At 45.1% G+C, this 20,635-nt stretch overlaps 1 long non-coding RNA gene across 1 annotated transcript in view; it reads left to right on the top strand.

Annotated features, from left to right (window-relative positions):
• The window catches only part of LOC137637105 (uncharacterized), a 44,548-nt gene extending 23,919 nt beyond the window's left edge, over positions 1 to 20,629 (top strand). Inside the window, exon 3 of the long non-coding RNA XR_011043392.1 lies at positions 20,366 to 20,629. This is a non-coding gene — a long non-coding RNA (uncharacterized lncRNA). The remainder of the gene's footprint in view (positions 1 to 20,365) is intronic.
• The last annotated feature ends 6 nt before the right edge of the window (positions 20,630 to 20,635 follow it).

Genomic DNA, 20,635 nt, shown 5'->3' with positions numbered 1-20,635 from the left:
ATGAAAACTATTTTCTTTTGTTAGTCTTGTGACATCTAAAAGAATCTGTTAATTCATACGTTTATAAAATTGGCTTTTGAGATAACGAAGCTATGTGCTCATTGCAGTTAGGCTTTCTTGCCAGGAATGACAGCCTTTCTCAACCTTGACCTAACTCTTTTGAGTTTCCGAATTTTCCGGATATGGTTGGCGAGGAGTTGGAGAGAGTCCTGTGTCCAGTAAGAACCCTGAAGTCCTACCCAGGCAGTATGAAAGAGTTGCGAGGCAAGTCGAAAGCTCTTTGGTGCTTGATTAAGAAGCCCTCGTTATCAGATGTCAAGAATGTCCTTTCATTCTTCATCAGACTCTTATAAGAGAGGCTCATATACATTACAGTGAGACTGGCCTCAAGTTTTTAAGGTCAAGACGCATGAGGTTAGTACTATAACAACTTGAATGACCTTCAAGCAGAATAGATTATGGACGCAACCATTTGGGGGAGTAAATCTGTATTCACTTCACACTTTTTTAATCGTGTCCAGACTCTTTATGAGGACTGGGACCATTCATGATAGCGAGTGCAGTAGTGGGTGAAGGATCCACCACTACGTTCCTATAATCCCAATAACCTTTTCTTCTCTTGGAACTTTTATTTGTTTTTATGGTTGTTTGTGGAAACTCTGTCAGTCTTCCAAAATCATTGATTTTAATCAGGTGGTCAATTTTGTTCCTTGAGCGCCCAGAACTGGTCATTCGAGGAGGTTCTGTCATAATGAGGTATATACACCGGTTTGACAGTCCCTAGAGATCTTCAGCTCCCTGGGAGGATCGCTGGATCTCATAAGGCTAGCAGACATAATGAGACAGAGAATCTTTGAAGTCAGCTTCCTTATCTGGTACGAACCCTTAAGTTTGTTTTAATTAATTCTTAAGAAAAATTCCAGATATACTAGCTGTCTCTAACCCTCCACCAAAGGTGTTAATCAGTTATATATATAACTACCGGGTAAGTCTTATGTTTAAAAATGGTATTTTCATTATAAAATAAATTTATGAACATACTTAGGCCTACCCAGTAATTATATATAATTAAAGTCCCGCGCTCCTCCCCTCTGAGAGACTAGAGGCATGGAATATATGAGGGTTCCTGGAATAGCTCCTAGGTACCTCGCTAGGGCGCAGGGGTGGTACACCTGGCTATCCAATCGGCGATTGGCGCGAGTTTTGAATTTTCTGCCGTGACGTCAGGGACGTGCGCTATATATATAACTACCGGGTAAGTATGTTCAAAAATTTATTTTATAATGAAAATACCATTTTACTCTCGGGCACTCGTACGATCGAGTTTCTAGACCACCAAGTCTCGAGCTTGTGGGCTAATACCATCTTGAAACGTCGAGATGCGGTGTCTGAGAGATTCCATCCAAAGGTCCCCAATACCGAGATCATCAGGCTCAGACATTCTTCCATTATGGGGAAGAACTTGTTCGAGCCTAAGGACGTGGAGCAAGCGGCTGAGAGGTGGAGGAAGTCCAACCAGGACTCTCTCCTACATAGGGCTCTAACATCGAAGCCCTGTAAACCTCCAGCACCCCAGCAATCACGTCTTACCAAGACCACGAAACCGGCAGCTGCAGCGAAGATGACGGTGTCGAAGCCCTTTCCTGTCAGGACAAGAAAGGCAAAAAGTCCTCCAGGGGAGGAAAGAATCCTAGAGGGAGCGGCCGAGGCCACAAACGCTAGGATTGGCAGTCCCCCTGCATGTCCACCAGTGGGGGAATGCCTACAAAGTTGCGCGAACAGGTGGCAGCAACTCGGGGCCAATTCCTGGATGATTTCTGTAATACGTCAAGGATATCGCGTCCCGTTCACAACATCTCTACCTCCCCTGACAGCAGATCCAGTGTCGTTGAGCTCCCTTGCCATGTGATCGGCAAGGGGACAAGCCCTTCGGGCAGAAGTCCAGACCATGTTGAAGAAGGGCGCTCTCCAAGAGGTCCTCGACGGGTCCCCAGGCTTCTTCAGTCGACTCTTTCTTGTAAAGAAGGCGTCTGGAGGCTGGAGACCAGTCATCGACCTCTCAGCTCTAAACAGGTTTGTTCAGCATGGAGACCGCAGACACGGTCAGACTTGCAGTGAGACCGCAAGACTTCATGTGTACACTGGACCTGAAGGACGCGTACTTCCAGATCCCAGTCCATCCGTCTTCAAGGAAGTACTTAAGATTCAACCTAGACAACAAGGTGTACCAGTTCAAGGTGCTGTGTTTTGGTCTCTCCACAGCACCACAGCTTTTCACCAGAGTGTTCACCCTAATATCGTCGTGGGCACACAGGATCGGCATCTGTCTCCTCCGTTATCTGGACGACTGGCTGATCCTAGCAGGCTCTGAGTCAGCCCTTCTTCGACACCGAGACAAACTTCTGGGACTTTGCCAAGATCTGGGGATCATGGTAAATCTCGAGAAGTCCTCTCTGCTTCCCACTCTAAGACTGGTATATCTAGGCATGATCATAGACACCAATCTCCACAAAGCCTTCCCATCAGACGACAGGATAGCAAAGCTGAGGAAGGTCGCAAGTCCTTTCCTCAGACGAGAAGAACTTCCAACCCAATCGTGGTTACGTCTCCTCGGTCACCTCTCATCCTTGGCTCGTCTAGTTCCCAACGGTTGCCTCAGAATGATATCCCTCCAATGGCGACTCAAGTCTCGGTGGAATCAGGGTTACGATTCCCTGGACAACATGATCCCTATGGGTCCTGCGGAACAGACGGACCTGCAGTGGTGGGTGACAGACAAGAACCTACAAAGAGGAGTGGATCTTCTCGTCCTCCCCCCGGATTTGATGGTGTTTTCGGACGCCTCAATGAAAGGGTGGGGGACCCATGTTCTGCAACACAGGACCTCAGCCCTGTGGTCAGAATCAGAAAAGTGCCTCATATAAATCTACTAGAAATGAAGGCTGTATTCCTGGCCCTTCAACAGTTCCAACAATACCTGGCGGGTCACTCTGTGATGGTAATGAGCGACAACACCACAGTAGTGGCTTACATCAAGAAGCAAGGAGGTACCTTTTCAAAGCAGCTATCCCATCTTGCAGTAGAGATACTGAGATGGACCGAAGCCCACTCGATTCCACTATCGGCTCGATTCATTTCAGGCAAGAGGAATGTGCTCACCGACAGTCTGAGCAGAGCGTCTCAGATAGTGAGTACCGAGTGGTCTTTGGATCATCTAGTAGCCAACAAAGTCCTGACTTTGTGGGGTTCCCCGACTGTGGATCTGTTCGCTACAGCACTGAACTTCAAGCTTCCGCTGTACTGCTCCCCAGTCCCGGATCCTAAGGCGCTCTGGCAAGATGCCTTCCAACAACGGTGGGACAACATCGACGTATACGCCTTTCCCTAGTTGTGTCTGATGAGGAGGGTGCTCAACAAGACCGGAATATTGGTCAATCTTTCGATGACCCTTATAGCTCCTCTATGGCATCACGCGGAATGGTTTCCGGACCTTCTGCAACTCCTAACAGAACTTCCGAGAGAACTCCCTCCACGACACGAGCTACTCAAACAACCACACGCCTACATCTTTCACAAAGCCGTAGCTTCGCTACAACTTCACGCCTGGAGACTATCCAGCATCTCCTTGCTGAGAGAGGATTTTCGCAACAAGTTGCAGTCAGGATGTCTAGACACCTGCGAAGGTCATCCGCATCTGTCTACCAGACAAAGTGAGGAGTCTTCTGTGGTTAGTGTCATGGAAGGGGTATCTCTCCACTCGATGCCACCATTCCAGCAATAGCGGAGTTCCCTCGTGTATTTGCGGGAAGAAATGCGCCTTTCAGTCTCGGCGGTGAAAGGCTATCGCTCAGCCTTAAGTCTAGCTTTCAGACTCAAAGGAGTGGACATTTCTTCCTCGCTGGAACTTTCCCTACTCATACGGAGTTATGAACTTACCTGCCCTCAGTCGGAAGTGAGTCCTCCTCCATGGAACGTGGTTCGAGTTCTCAGGTCTCTTAAGAGACCTCCCTACGAACCATTACGCCAGGCTTCAGATCGCCACCTAACTTGGAAGACGGTGTTCCTACTAGCTTTGGCCTCGGCCAAGCAAGTCGGTAAACTTCATGGTCTCTCTTATGACATCGCCCATTCAAGGGGATGGGGGTAGGTAACGTTCAGATTCGTCCCTGACATAAGTTTAAAGACGAGTTTAAATTTTCATTAAAGTTTCTTTTTTCTGAAATTTACACTTCAGTTATGTTACAGAGTAGGGAATAAATTTCTATGTGAGGTAGCTTATATACAGTGTACAATTTAGCGTTCAAAATATACCATCTGAAAAAAGTCCAGGATTGCAGAAATTCTTTTGAAAGATTGTTCTCAAATTATTTTAGGTGAGTTAGTCATAAATTTTGTTATTTCCCACACATTATTAGTTTTATATCTGTATATTTTGGAGTCTTTCTACATATACAAATATTTCCAAAAAGGTAAATTCTGAAAGTCTTAAAAGTTATGCAATAGCTAATGGAAGATTAGTTAGAATGCTTACATTGGTCATAGATTTTAAACACTCCCTTAGTGCCTTATAATGCTATATTTCTTAAGCCTGTAATATGCTACTTGTCGGGTAATTAATAAATGTAATATTGCCTTGGAATTATTTAAGCAAAAAAAAAAAATAATATTGATTATTTCTAAGTCTATTATTTCACTTCCCCTACGTCCTAAACTTGAGTTATTCGTAAAGTGATTAGACTTGGAATTCCCTATATGATGTCTGAGGCAAGGCAAATAGCTTTATTACTAAAATGGTATATTTGATTGATATTACAATTTTCTTCCAGAATTGAAGTATAACCATTTTTGTTAATAGACACTAACTTCAGGTGCAGTGGAAAGTAATACTTCTTCCATAAATGTTATAATTTTACCCAACACCAAATGTTAGCAAATTGTGTTATATATAGAACATATTTTAGAGAGAAATAATATAATCTCCAGTTGAAGTTTAAAAGGTACAAATTTATTCAGTCTTTAATGTTTGAATTATAAGGGAAATTTGCTATGTTCTATGCCTCTGTATGGATTTTATTCTTGCAGGATAAAAGTTAAATCTTCAGGATAGAATGGAGTTCTACTTAATGATGTATTGAAATAATTACTTTATTAAGAGTGTCATTGGAGATACCATGAAAACTTTTGGAAATATGGTCGTAAGATAATTTTTGATCGAGAAACTTCCACTGCTTCTTTTTCTGATTAAAAGTTAACCAATTCTTGATCATCACAAGAAGTTCGTTTTCGCGAAGTTATTTTCTTAAAGAGTCAGGGGCAAACATATTAATCTGGAGTCAGTCATCTTTATATTTATGTATTGTCTTCATGAGAGAAAAAGAATATATCAGATAAAAAGGGTGATCCAAGTTAGGTTGCTACATTTTTCCAAAATAGTTTAATTGGCAGGTGGTTAATAAAAATACTTCATAAGACTGGTCCCTATAGCTTATATTGAGAGAAGGATGTTTTGATTAAGACAGATTACGAGCATTGTCAGTATTTGGTTTTTGTGGGTAGCTGTCATGTATGTTATATGAAATTGTGTTAGGTGTAAACATTATACTGCATAGTAAATTAAATTTTCCATGGGCTCATCCTTTTTAGTAACTTAATGACATTCATTTTTTCAATATTAAACTTACCCGATAATCATGTAGCTGTCAACTCCGTTGCCCGACAGAATTCTACGGGAGGGATACGCCAGCTATCACTATACTAGAAGGGGGTGTACTCACCAGCGCCACCTGTGGCCAGGTACTACAGTACTTCTTGTTGACACCACCTCAATTTTTCCTCTGTCGTGCTTCCGGCAAGACGTTCTGGGATACGCTTATGATCTTGGAGTATTTTCACGGCTTTTGGTGAAGTATTTCTCTCAGATTTCGGCTGTCGCTTTACTGGAAAACTTCTATATTAGCTTAGATAGCTTTTATTTAGTTCTGATTAATGGTTAACGATCTTTTTGCTTGATTTGGAATCCCCCTTGGCTAACTCTTTGATTCAAGATGTCTGACATTTCACAAGCCCCACCCCATAGACGATGTAGGTCTTGTAATAGGCGTATTCCGAAGGCCTCGGTAGATCCTCACACCGCTTGTTCTGACTGTAGGGAAAGACCCTGTCAGTTGGAAGATCGATGTGAGGAATGCGCCGGACTTTCGGAACTTGAATTTGTCCGATTTCTTAAATATTCAACCAAGTTAGAGAGAGAGAGAGTTAGGAGGAGTTCTTCTCGCTCTTCACTTTTTTCCTCACCTCATGATCCCCTTCCTTTTCCTCCCCCTGTAGTGGCTACCCCCGAACCTACTATTTGCCCTCAACCTGATATGTCTGTTGTTTTGCGTGCCATTCAGGCTTTAGGTGACAAAGTGGAATCGGTGGTTAGTGATCATAAGTCTCTTATGGCCGAAGTCAAGGAACTTAAGGTCAAGAGTGCAGTGGGAGGTAATAGTGCCAGTGCTGTGACAAGTGCTAGTGTCAGTGCAGTGCCAAGTGCTAGTGTCTGTGTCAGTGTGGTGCGTGAGGGTACTTCTGTGCGTGCCAGTCGTCCTCCCAGTCCGGGACCTCTTGCAAGCTCCCAAGCCCAGGGGAGAAGCAATGTCGAAGGGCAAAAGGGTTTGGCAGGCCTTGATCGGCGCACAGAAGTATCCTCGCTGGTTGCGGGCGTGTCTTCCAGAGACCGTCACTCCCACCCGCAGACGATTGAGCCCGTCTTTTACTCGTCTGCTGAAGAATTGTCAGGGAGAAAACGTTGGACTCAGGTCTCAAGACCTCTCAAACGCAAAGTCCAGACCTCAAGAGCTCTACAACCTGGCTGCAGTCATTGGATCAGCTCTGACTCGCCGCAGTCATCAGTTGACTGCACACCTCCTAAGAGGAGTAAGGTGCTGCCGCAACAGACCTCATCTTCTGTTAAGGCTTTGCCTCAGCAGACCTTAGTGTCTGCCGACCCCAAGTTGACTCTACTGCAGTCCATGCAGTCACAACTTGCGGTCTTAATGCGTGAGTGTCAGGCTGAGAAGGTTACACCTCCTCCTGCGATCGCTCTGCCTAACCGCAGTCCAGTCTGCCAGGCGTACGATGTTGAGGCTCCTCAGGATACCTTACCACGTACTGAGTTGCCAGTTTCCAGCGGTGTGCAGCAACCTCCGCCTTCCTTAAGGCAACCTCAGCAATGGGAACAGGAAGCTTATGCCTTACTTCCTCCGCTTCCACTTGCGGTTCCACCAGTGAGGCAACACTCTCTTGAGGTACGACAACCTCTTCCATCCATGAGGCATACACCTCAGCTCTCGCTGCAGCGACCTCAACCCTCCTCAAGGCGAGAGCCTCAACACCTTAGCCTTGCACCTCAGGAACCTCAACTCGCGAGACAAGAACTGCGTTCTGCGCAGCCACTACCTCAACTCTCGCAGCTCACACCTCAGGAACCTCAACTCGTTCCTCAGGAACCTGCTACTGCGCATCCGCTAACCTTACAGCAAGCGCAACTCTTGAGTCAAGACACTCATGCCAGGAGTCAGCCTCCTCAACCCATGCGCCTACCTTCTGCTACTCCTTTTGACCAGCCTTTGCAGCCTGAACCTCAGGTTTTGCCTCAGCAACAGAGACTTGAGGATGAAACCACAAGCGTTTTTGCTCCCGCTCGTGCAGATTCTGCTGTTCAGCATACCTTACCTCTCACTTCGCTACACTCTGGTGATGAGGTTTCTGATGAAGAGGCTGCACACCTGGATCCCTCATCAGACGTGGAAGAATCCAAGTCTTCTCCTCCTCCTATTGACTTTCGTAAGGTCCTGGCTCTTTTCAGAGAGGTATACCCAGACCATTTTGTCTCTGCTACCCCCCGCTCTCCGCCATCTGAGTTTTCGCTGGGCATGCAGCCAGTCAAGTCAACATATACTAAGCTCGTCTTTGCAAGGTCCTCTAAGAGAGCTTTAAGAATTTTAGGGGAGTGGTTGCAGTCTAAGCAGCAACTAGGAAAGACTTCCTTTATGTTCCCACCGACTAAGCTCACTTCTAAAGCGGGCGTTTGGTATGCCACAGGAGAGGAACCAGGCTTGGGAGTACCTGCCTCTGCCCAGGCTGACTTCTCAAGTTTGGTAGACTCTCCTCGTAGAACAGCAATGAGGCGCTCTAAGGTTTGCTGGACCTTCTCCGATCTAGATCACTTCCTTAAGGGTGTATTTCGAGCCTTTGAGATGTTCAATTTCCTAGACTGGTGCCTGGGGGCCCTTAGCAAGAAGACCTCCCCTGCGGACAAGGACTCAGCCATGCTCTTAATGTCCTGCATGGATAAAGCTATTAGGGATGGATCTGGCGAGCTTGCATCAATGTTTGTGTCAGGAGTGCTTAAGAAAAGGGAGCAGCTTTGTACCTTCCTTTCTTCCAGCATCACACCTTGTCAAAGGTCTCAACTCCTTTTCGCTCCGCTCTCTAAGTTCTTGTTTCCCGAAGAGCTTGTTAAGGACTTGTCTGCGGCCCTGATTCAAAAGGACACCCATGATCTTGTGGCATCTTCAGCTCGTAAGACTAAGGTTGCTCCCTCAGTCCCCAGGACTTATCGCACCCCAGTGGCTGATACTCCTGCTACGAGGTTTATTCCGCCCTTTCGTGGTAGAGCCCCCAGCCGAGGAAGCTCCCGTCCAGACTCTTCCAGGAGCAAGTCTAGGAAAGGTTCCAAGACTTCAAAAGGCAAACACTGACTCTCCTCCTCTCCAGACAGCAGTAGGAGCCAGACTCAAGATCTTCTGGCAAGCCTGGGAAAAGAGAGGTGCAGACGCCCAGTCTGTCAGTTGGCTGAGGGAGGGTTACAGGATACCATTCTGCCGCAAACCCCCTCTGACCACTTCTCCCATCAACCTCTCTCCCAACTACAAGGAAAAGGACAAGAGGCTAGCGTTGCACCAGGAGGTGTCGCTCCTGTTACAGAAGAAGGCAGTGGTTATAGTCCGGGACCATCAATCCCCGGGCTTCTACAACCGTCTCTTTCTGATGGCCAAGAAGACAGGAGGTTGGAGACCGGTGCTGGACGTCAGCGCGCTCAATGCTTATGTCACCAAGCAGACGTTCACTATGGAGACGACGAAGTCGGTCCTAGCAGCGGTCAGGCAGGAGGACTGGATGGTCTCGTTGGATCTGAAAGATGCTTACTTTCACGTTCCTATTCATCCAGACTCCCAACCTTTCCTGAGATTCGTTTTTGGAAAGGTTGTCTACCAATTCCAAGCCCTGTGTTTTGGCCTAAGCACAGCTCCTATGGTGTTTACGCATCTGATGAGGAATATTGCAAAATTCCTCCACTTATCGGACATCAGAGCCTCCCTTTATTTAGACGACTGGCTGTTGAGAGCCTCCACGAGTCGTCGCTGTCTGGAGAGTCTCAACTGGACTTTGGACTTGATCAAAGAACTGGGTCTGTTAGTCAATTTAGAAAAGTCCCAGCTCATTCCCTCCCAATCCATTGTGTACCTGGGAATGGAGATTCGGAGTCAGGATTTTCGGGCTTTTCCATCGGCCCCAAGGATAAGCCAAGCCCTAGATTGCATCCTGAGCATGCTGAAGAGGAGCAGTTGCTCGGTGAGACAGTGGATGAGTCTCACAGGGACCCTTTCATCGTTGGCCCTGTTCGTCGAGCTAGGGAGACTCCACCTCCGCCCTCTCCAATTCCATCTAGCAACTCATTGGGACAAGGGTTTGACGCTCGAAGCAGTCTCTATCCCGGTCACCAAAGAGATGAAGACCACTCTCTTGTGGTGGAAGACCAATCTCCTTCTCAGGGAGGGCCTATCGTTGGCGATTCAGACCCCCAATCTTCATCTCTTCTCGGATGCATCAGACTCGGGCTGGGGCGCGACCTTGAACGGACAGGAGTGCTCGGGAACGTGGAACGAGGAACAGGAAACGCTCCACATCAACTGCAAGGAGCTACTGGCAGTTCATTTAGCCCTATTGAACTTCAAGTCCCTCCTGCTAGGCAAGGTGGTGGAGGTGAACTCCGACAACACCACAGCCTTGGCTTACATCTCCAAGCAAGGAGGGACCCATTCGAGGAGCCTATACGAGATAGCAAGGGACCTCCTCATTTGGTCAAGAAGTCTAAACCTCACCCTAGTTACGAGGTTCATTCAGGGCAACATGAACGTCTCAGCAGATCGCCTAAGCAGAAGGGATCAGGTCATCCCCACGGAATGGACCCTCCACAAGAGCGTGTGCAACAGACTTTGGACCTTGTGGGGTCAGCCGACAATAGATCTTTTTGCCACCTCCATGACCAAAAGGCTTCCTTTGTACTGTTCCCCAGTTCCAGACCCAGCAGCAGTTCATGTGGATGCTTTTCTGCTGAATTGGTCCCATCTCGACCTTTACGCATTCCCACCGTTCAAGATCATAAACAAAGTCCTTCAGAAGTTCATCTCGCACGAAGGGACACGGCTGACGCTGGTTGCTCCCCTTTGGCCTGCAAGAGAATGGTTCACAGAGGTACTACAATGGCTGGTCGACGTCCCCAGGACTCTCCCTCTAAGAGTGGACCTTCTACGTCAACCTCACGTAGACAGGTTGCACCCAAACCTCCACGCTCTTCGGCTGACTGCCTTCAGACTGTCGAAAGATTCGCTAGAGCTAGAGGCTTTTCGAAGGAGGCAGCCAGTGCGATTGCCAGAGCAAGGAGGGTATCCACTCGTAGAGTCTACCAATCCAAGTGGGAAGTCTTCCGGAGCTGGTGTAGAGCCAATGCAGTTTCCTCTACCAATACCTCTGTAACCCAAATAGCTGACTTCCTATTACATCTAAGGAATGAGAGATCCCTTTCAGCTCCTACGATTAAAGGGTACAGGAGTATGTTGGCTTCAGTTCTCCGCCACAGAGGTTTGGACCTTTCTTCCAACAAGGACCTTCAAGACATCCTTAAGTCTTTTGAGACTTCTAAAGAACGTCGTCTACCCACTCCAGGCTGGAATCTAGACGTAGTCTTAAGGTTCCTTATGTCACCTAGGTTCGAACCTCTCCAGTCAGCTTCCTTCAAGGACCTTACCCTCAAGACTCTTTTTCTCGTCTGCCTTGCAACAGCTAAAAGAGTCAGTGAGGTTCATGCCTTCAGCAAGAACATTGGGTTCACATCCGAATCTGCAACATGTTCTTTACAGCTCGGATTCTTAGCTAAGAATGAACTTCCTTCACGTCCTTGGCCTAGATCGTTTGAAATTCCTAGCCTCTCCAACATGGTAGGTAACGAGCTAGAAAGAGTTCTTTGCCCTGTCAGAGCTCTGAAATATTATCTTAATAGGTCAAAACCTATTCGAGGACAGTCAGAAGCCTTATGGTGTGCAATCAAGAAACCTTCGAGGCCCATGTCCAAAAACGGGGTTTCGTATTATATAAGGCTTCTGATTTGAGAAGCCCATTCTCACTTGAAGGAGGAAGACCTTGCTTTGCTGAAGGTAAGGACCCACGAAGTGAGAGCCGTAGCCACTTCGATGGCCTTTAATAAAAACCGTTCTCTGCAGAGCATAATGGATGCAACTTATTGGAGGAGCAAGTCAGTGTTTGCATCATTTTATCTTAAAGATGTCCAGTCTCTTTACGAGAACTGCTACACCCTGGGACCATTCGTAGCAGCGAGTGCAGTAGTAGGTGAGGGCTCAGCCACTACATTCCCTTAATCCCATAACCTTTTTTAACCTTTCTCTTGAATGCTTTTATTGTTGTTTTTATGGTTGTTACGGTAGGCTAAGAAGCCTTCCGCATCCTTTTGATTTGGCGGGTGGTCAATTCATTCTTGAGAAGCGCCTGGGTTAGAGGTTGTGTAGAGGTCCTTTAGTAGGGGTTGCAGCCCTATATACTTTAGCACCTTAGAGTTGATTCAGCCTCCTAAGAGGAACGCTGCGCTCAGTAAGGAAGACGAACTTAATAAAGGCAGAGTAACGGTTCAAGTCGACTTCCTTACCAGGTACTTATTATTTCATTGTTATTTTGAGATAACTGATTATATGAAATACGGGATACTTAGCTATCCTTTAGTCTTGTACACTGGTTTTCACCCACCCCCCTGGGTGTGAATCAGCTACATGATTATCGGGTAAGTTTAATATTGAAAAATGTTATTTTTATTAGTAAAATAAATTTTTGAATATACTTACCCGATAATCATGATTTATTTGACCCTCCCTTCCTCCCCATAGAGAACCAGTGGACCGAGGGAAAATTGAGGAGGTGTCAACAAGAAGTACTGTAGTACCTGGCCACAGGTGGCGCTGGTGAGTACACCCCCTTCTAGTATAGTGATAGCTGGCGTATCCCTCCCGTAGAATTCTGTCGGGCAACGGAGTTGACAGCTACATGATTATCGGGTAAGTATATTCAAAAATTTATTTTACTAATAAAAATAACATTTTTTTTATATATAAAATGTGAAGTATGGAAAATGATATTGCTAGGTTCGTCTACAAATAGTAATAATGGTACCTTTTTGTAAGTGTAAGTTCAAGTTTAATGTTACTGACAAGACCGTACTATGCTCATAATTCACAAGTTAGGTAAATCCAAATATTCTCATGGAATAGAATAATCACAAAGGGTTTCTTACTAAAGATTGATTGCTTGTCATTTTTCTGTCATAAAGATTAAGAATCATTCGTAATTGTAAAAGTTGTTTATTTTTTATTAAATCTGTTTTATAGGTATGTTTTGGGTTAATCTGTTATATTATAGGCATGTTATATTATAGGGCCTCTGTTAGATTTTGCCAGTCGTCTCTGTTTTGCGCTTTTAATTCAATATTTCTCCATTCATTATCTCCTACTTCGTGCCTTATACAGTCCTAAGCCATGTATGCCTGGGTCTTTCAATTCTTCTAGTGCCTTGTGGAGCCCAATTAAACGTTTGGTGAACTAATCTCTCTTGAGGAGTGTGAAGAGCATGCCCAAACCATCTCCATCTACCCCTCATCATGATCTCATCCACATATGGTACTCTAGTAATCTCTTATAGATTAATTTCTAGTCCTGTCCTGCCATTTGACTCCCAATATCCTTCTGATGGCTTTATTCTCAAATCTACTAAATCTATTGGAAATTGTTTCATTGTCATACTATGACTTATGTCCATAGAGTAACACCAATCTCACTAAACTGATATATAGTCTGATTTTATATGAAATTTTAGGCAATTTGATTTCCAAATTTTACTTAACCTAGCCATTTTCTGATTTGCTTTTTTCAATTTTTCACTAAACTTTAATTCTAAAGACCCTGTATTGGAGATCATTGTTCCTAAATACTTAAATGATTCTACCTCATTAATACTTTCTCCTTCCAATGTTATTTCATCTTCCATTGCAATTGCATAGGGGATATACTACTTGATAAATTGATATATATAAATAAAATCATTCCATATTGAGAAATCATGAGTTTTTTAATATCATAAATGTTACTCCTGCTTCAATTACTTGAAACATTTCTTATAATTTCTAGACATTTTTTTTTTTTTTTTGCATACCAAGTAATACCTTAACTTGCATTTATTGAAACTAGCTTCAATCTAAAAGTGCTATTTTTCAGCAAAGTCAAGAATCAAATTTGTTTATATAAAATTAAATTATTTAATTGGATGACATGATAAAACATTTTTATAAACTGAATCTAATGAATGCAAGTGTGCTTGTTTTTATTCATTTTCATGAAAGAACAGCTATGAAAAATAGATTTTTCAATATCAAACTTACCCGATGATCATATAGCTGCATCCCTGCTGCCCGACAGAAAAAACCTACGGGAGGAATACGCCAGCGATCGCTATACAGGTGGGGGTGTACATCAACAGCGCCATCTGTCAAGTAGGTACTCAAGTACTCGATGTCAACAACGAACCAATTTTCCCTCTGTCGTGCCACAGGCAAGACCTACTAAATACGCCGTCCCTAACTGGATTTGTTGGGGGTGTACATCAACAGCGCCATCTGTCAAGTAGGTACTCAAGTACTCGATGTCAACAACGAACCAATTTTCCCTCTGTCGTGCCACAGGCAAGACCTACTAAATACGCCGTCCCTAACTGGATTTGTTTTCACAACGATTTGGTGAAGTACACTATTCCAGTTTTGAGCTTTCGCTATGCAGGGGTTTTATCTTCATTTCAAAACTTGAACTCGTTTTGGATAGATTTAATTATGGTGACGAAGAGAGTATGGACTCTCTTTCACTTTTAAATGGCCGACCCTTCCCTTAGACGGAAGTGTTGGTGACGAAGAGAGTATGGACTCTCTTTCACTTTTAAATGGCCGACCCTTCCTTTAGACGGAAGTGTGTTTAGGTTTTTGGTAATTTTGCTTAACAAGTTATAGATCTATTTATTTTATATCTCTCCGCCTTTATAGGCCTCTTCGATTAACTTTCCATTTATTATAAACTTATAAAAATTAATTTTTATGTTTGTTTATATGCGACCTTTCCTAATAGTAGGCGGTCCTTTCTTGGAACCGAAGTTAATTAACATTGAGCCCGTCATATCGTTTTTACCTTTTTTAATTTTAATGTTTTTGAAAGAATTTCTTTGATAGTCTCGTACTGTTTTCAAAGATGAACTAACGTTTAGTTTAGTCTCCGCAGTTGTTGACGTTCAGAACTTTCAACATGCGCTCTATCGTTACGATAGAGAGAGAGTATTTCACGGTTTCACGTTGCAGTAAGAGTAAACCGATTCTAGCGTTTCGTTCATTCTTTCTTAGCTTAAATGGTTTAAATTCTAATAAAGGAACTTTTTATTTGGGAAACCTTTCAGTTTTTTCCTTTAGCAAATTATATGTTTTAACGATATATAATTGGGCTCTTCTCTCAGGTTCTAAGTCAAGAGAGAAGAGAGAGAGAGATAGAGACGGAGGGAGAGAGAGGAGAATAAACGTTTCGTTCAAGCGGGTAACGTTGTTCTCGTTTTTTACTCTTCTCCCTAGTCGCTGTAGGGGAAGAAGGTAAAACGTTTCTAGAGTTTTATTCTTGTTCCCAGGCTTTATGCGGTGAGAGATTTTAAACGTAGTTTATTTGATCTAGTGTTTAGTCTCTTTTCCAGCCACTGAATTCTTTATCTTTAATTATGTTTTTCTGTTGCATTGTAAATCTGTTTTCGCAATTACTACCTTTTAATGAAGGATAGGATTGCGTGTTTCAGGTAGAAATCAGTTAAAGTTTCGATTTCAGTAAATAAGTGCAAACAGAAAATCAAAAGTGATAAAGTGATATGCACAAAGTGTTACAGTGTTGCGTTCGAGGGTTCGTCTGTTCGTGCCAGTTGTTCACCTAGTCCGGGACCTCTTACAAGCTCCCAAGCCCAGGGGAGAAGTAATGTCGAACGACTTATGGGTTCCACAGGCCTTGATCGACGAACAGACGTTTCCCTCGGTGGTTTCGGGTGTATCTACACACGTTGCCGACGTGATCGCCCCACCCACACAAAGACGAGAGAGCCCATTTATTTCTCGTCTACGGAAGAGGTTTCTCGCAGAAACCATGGACCAAATCTTGCAGCTTTTTAAGTGCAAGTCGGTCCCTTCCGCGCAAGTCCAACGGCCTAGGTGTAGCCACTGGGTCAGTTCGGACTCGCTGCAGTCATCCGACGACTGCACACCTCCCAAGAGAGGCAAGGTGGTACCGCAACAGGCAGTAGCTCCGTCTGTTGCCGCACCAGCTGTTTTTGACCCTCAGTCACAACGGACAGTAGCTCCGTTTGTTACCGTCTTTGGTAGACCCTAGTGGTCCATGCTGCAGACTATGCAGTTTCAGCTTGCTTCCTTCATGCAGGAGTATCGTGCTGAGAAGGTTGACACTGCACCTGTTAACCTACAACCTGCCACGGTTGTGCGCTCAGCAGATACTGCGGCTGCCAGCTCCCACACTCCACCTGTGAGAGCTCCACCACCGATGCGCAGTCGACCCTGCCAGACGCATGTTCATGCTGCACCCTCCGTTGACACGCGTGAGCTTCCGCATCAGCAGTGGGAAGGTGCTGTCAAGCTGCCGTGTTTTGACGCAATGCGGCATGCTCCGCAACCCACGGCAGTCCCTCCCACGCACCAGCACTCCGCTTTTGTTGTTGCCAGCTCCCACACTCCGACTGCGGAGAAGGTTGACGATGCACCCGTTGGCCTACAGCCTGCCACGGTTGTGCGCCCGGCATGGCTGCCTGCTCCCACACTCTTGTTGTGAGAGCTCCTCCACCCATGCGCAGTCGACCCTGCCAGACGCATGCTGACTCCCACAGACACACGGAGCACTCCGTTGCCGTGCGTGAGCTACCACAAGCTGCCGTGTTTTGACACGGTGTGTCAGCCTCCGCAACACACTGTGGTTACCGCCACTCGCCCGCAGCAAACTAGTCAGTCAGGAGTTGAGGCTTCCCCACACAGCTTTGGTTGTTGCCAACTCACAGACTGTCAAACAGTTACATGACGTTGCCTTCTGGTGTGCTACTAATACACCAGTGCTGTATGTCCTCACGCACCTGTTGTGGTTGACAGTTCAGTTTTTGACAGTTCACAGACTGTCAAGCAGTTTCATAACGTTGCCTTCTGGTCTGCTGCTTATGCACCAGTGAAACCCTCACTGAGATAACCTAGCTTTTCTCGGACAGGTTCCTGTAGATGAGAAAGTGCTGTTCTCCCTCCTTCTGATATTCCCTTGAGGACTCTGTCATTTGGAGAGGAGCCTTAAGCTGCTTAGCCTCCTATGGACTTTAATTAAAGCATAACATGCTTCCAGGGAGGGTAAATGGTTCCGCTTCAGTCGCTAACCCCGTCTGTTGCCACACCTGCTCCCATAGACCTTGGGCTTTGTTGCAAGACATGCAGTCCAAGCTTAGTCCTTGATAGAGGATTTTTTACGGAGAAGAACCTTCTTGCCAACAACCTTCCTACCGGTTGGTTGTATGCCCTGTTGACGCTGAGGTATCCTACTCACGTCCGCCAGTTGAGATGGTTCCTCCACCGGTGCGACCCAGTGTGGGTTGCCAGTCGCACGTTGACGTTAAGCGACTCTCGGAGGTGGTTGTGGACGTTCAGTGTGTCACTAGGAAGACGTTCAACAACCAGCAGAGGTGACTTGTTGTGACGCAGTGCGGCAACCTCAGCAACCCGATAAGGGGTTGTCTGCACAACCCAGACAGTCTAGACAGTTTCGGGTTGTCGCTGTACTTCCTCGCTTCCCCATGGTTGACAGTTCACAGACTGTGCAGCAGTACCATGATCTTGTGTCCGGCTCCGTCACGCATCCACCAGTGCGACCGGATTCAGCGAGTCAGACGTTGCCCACTCCGTTGCCGTTTCCTCATCAGTTTCGGATGAGGAACCCTCTGATGAGGACATGGCTGAACAAGACGATCAACCCCCAGCCCTGCTATCCATCCAGAAGAGGCTGAAGAAGGAACACGGCCCTGTCAGGCTGTGGATGAGTCTGGTTAGGACACTGTCATCCGTGGTTCAATTGGTGTCACTTGGAAGACTACACCTCCGTCCTCTTCGGTTTCATCTAGCTCTTCACTGGAAAAGGACAAGACGCTAGAAGCGGTCTCGATCCCGGTTTCCGGAAGATAAGTCTGGTCTGACTGGATGAAAGGACTTTATCAACCTTTGATAGGGTCTTCCCCTGACTGTTCAGACTCCCAACCACGTTCTCTTCTCAGACGCATCGGACGTAGGCTGGGGTGCGACCTTAGGCGGTAGGGAATGCTCGGGATTATGGAACTCGAGTCAAAGGACAATGCTTTTCAACTGCAAGAAGCTTCTGGCAGTACGTCTGACCTGGAAAAGCTTCAGGTCTCTCCTTCAAGGCAAAGTAGTGGAGGTGAACACGGACAACTCCCTGCTTTGATGTACATCTCCTAGCAAGGAGGGACCTACTCTCTGACATGGTACGAGTTCGCAAGTGACCTCCTCTCCTGTTCAACAGGTCTAGACTTTTCACTAGTAACAAGTTTCTTCCAAGGCAACTTGAATGTCTTAGCAGATTGTCTCAGTAGGAAGGGACAATAATTCCAACATATTGGACCCTCCACAGAGATGTATGCAAGAGACTTTGGGTCACCTGGGGCCAGCCAACCATAGATCTCTTCGCAACCTCGATGTCCAAGAGGCTCTCAATACTTTGCTCACCTATCCCGGACCCAGCAGTAGTTCTTTTAGATGCCTTTCTACTAGATTGGTCTCATCTAGATCTATATGCATTCCCTCCGTTCTAGATTGTCAACAAGGTACTGCAGAAATTCGCCTCTCACGAAGGGACAAAGTTGACGCTAGTTGCTTCCCTCTAGCCCGCGAGAGAATAACTTACCGAGGTACTTCGATGGCTAGTAGACGTTCCCAGAACTCTTCCCCTAAGGGTGGACCTGCTACGTCTGCCACGCGTAAAGAAGGTACTCCAAGGCCTCCACGCTCTTCGTCTCACTGCCTTCAGAGTATCGAAAGACTCTCGAGAACTAGAGGTTTTTCGAAGGAGGCAACCAGAGCGATTGCTAGAGCAAGGAGAACATCCACCCTTAGAGTCTACCAATCGAAGTGGGAAATCTTCCGAAACTGGTGCAAGTCAGTATCCGTATCCTCGACCAGTACCTCTGTAACTCAAATAGCTGACTTCCTCTTATATCTGAGGAAAGAGCGATCTCTTTCAGCTCCCACTATCAAGGGTTACAGAAGCATGTTGGCATCAGTCTCCCGTCACAGAGGCTTAGATCTTTCCAACAATAAAGATCTACAGGACCTCCTTAAGTCTTTTGAGACCACGAAGGAGCGTCGTTTGGTTACACCTGGTTGGAATTTAGACGTGGTTCTAAGATTCCTTATGTTAGACAGGTTCGAACCACTTCAATCAGCCTCCCTGAAAGATCTCACCTTTAAGACTCTTTTCCTGATATGCTTAACCACAGCTAAAAGAGTCAGTGAGATTCATGCCTTCAGCAAGAACTTCGGATTCTCATCCGAAACGGCTACATGTTCTACATCTTGGTTTTCTAGCCAAACACTAGCTGCCTTCTCGGCCTTGACCAATATCGTTCGATATTCCAAACTTATCGTATGGTTGGAAATGAACTAGAAAGAGTTTTATGTCCTGTAAGAGCTCTTAAGTTCTATTTTAAAACCTTTTACGAGGCCCGTCTGAAGCTTTATGGTGTTCAGTTAAGAATTCATCTTTGCCTATGTCAGAGAATTCTTTATCTATTTTTATCAGACTGTTTAATACGAGAAGCTCATTCCCTTCTGAATGAGGAAGACCAAGCTTGGCTGAAGGTAAGGACACACGAAGTTAGAGCTGTCACAACTTCCGTGGCTTTAAACAAAATAGATCTCTGCAAAATATATTCGACGCAACCTATTAGAAAAGCAAATCAGTGTTCGCGTCTTTTATCTTAAGAATGTCCAGTCTCTTTACGAGAACTGCTACACTCTGGGACCATTCGTAGCAACGAGTGCAGTAGTGGTGGGGCTCCACCACTACAATTCCCTAATTCCAGAACCTTTTTAATCTTTCTCTTGAAATATTTTTGGGTTGTCCGGAAGGCTAAGAAGCCTTTCGCATCCTACTTGATTTGGCGGGTGGTCAAAATAATTTCTTGAGAAGCGCCTAGATTAGAGGTTTTGATGAGGACCTTTAGTATGGGTTGCAACCCTTCATACTTCAGCTCCTAGGAGTCGCTCAGCATCCTATGAGGATCGCGAGGCTCAGTAAGGAAGACGTACTTAAAAAGGCAGAGTAATTGTTCAAGTCGTCTTCCTTACCAGGTACTTATTTATTTTATGCTTGTTATTTTGAATAACTGCTAAAATGAAATACGGAATACTTAGCTCATAATGTCAACTTGTTACGCTGGTCTCTACCCACCCCCCTGGGTGTGAATCAGCTATATGATCATCGGGTAAGTTTGATATTGAAAAATGTTATTTTCCTTAGTAAAATAAATTTTTGAATATACTTACCCGATGATCATAAATTAAAGGACCCACCCTTCCTCCCCAATAGAGAACCAGTGGGACAGAGGAGAAAATTGGTTCGTTGTTGACATCGAGTACTTGAGTACCTACTTGACAGATGGCGCTGTTGATGTACACCCCCACCTGTATAGCGATCGCTGGCGTATTCCTCCCGTAGGTTTTTTCTGTCGGGCAGCAGGGATGCAGCTATATGATCATCGGGTAAGTATATTCAAAAATTTATTTTACTAAGGAAAATAACATTTTTTGCTACAATCTCATCAAATAGGAGATTTGTATTATGTTTTATTTTTATTATATGTTCTTATTTGTCCTAAATTATGTGAGGGGTTATTGATGAAATACTTTTTTCAGGATAAAGTAGATCATTAGCTTGAGATTATCAAATGACTGACGGTAGATACGATGGTGATGTCTCTTAATCACAAGAAAACATCTGTTCACTGCACAAGTGGAATATAGGATCTGTGACTTCAAAAAAGGAAAAGAAACTACACACCGTCTTTTTAAGTTTAGGGAGAATTAATCAGTTTCAAAATTTATGTGCAGATCTATTTACATTAAGGCTCTTAATTACTTTGATGTTACCTATAATATAATTAGTCTGTTAAAGTTAGCTGTTGG

This window comes from Palaemon carinicauda, chromosome 3, assembly GCF_036898095.1.
Source record: "Palaemon carinicauda isolate YSFRI2023 chromosome 3, ASM3689809v2, whole genome shotgun sequence".
Taxonomy (NCBI): domain Eukaryota; kingdom Metazoa; phylum Arthropoda; class Malacostraca; order Decapoda; family Palaemonidae; genus Palaemon; species Palaemon carinicauda.
Note: the sequence above shows the minus strand (reverse complement) of the source record. Positions and strands in the feature narration are given on the sequence as shown.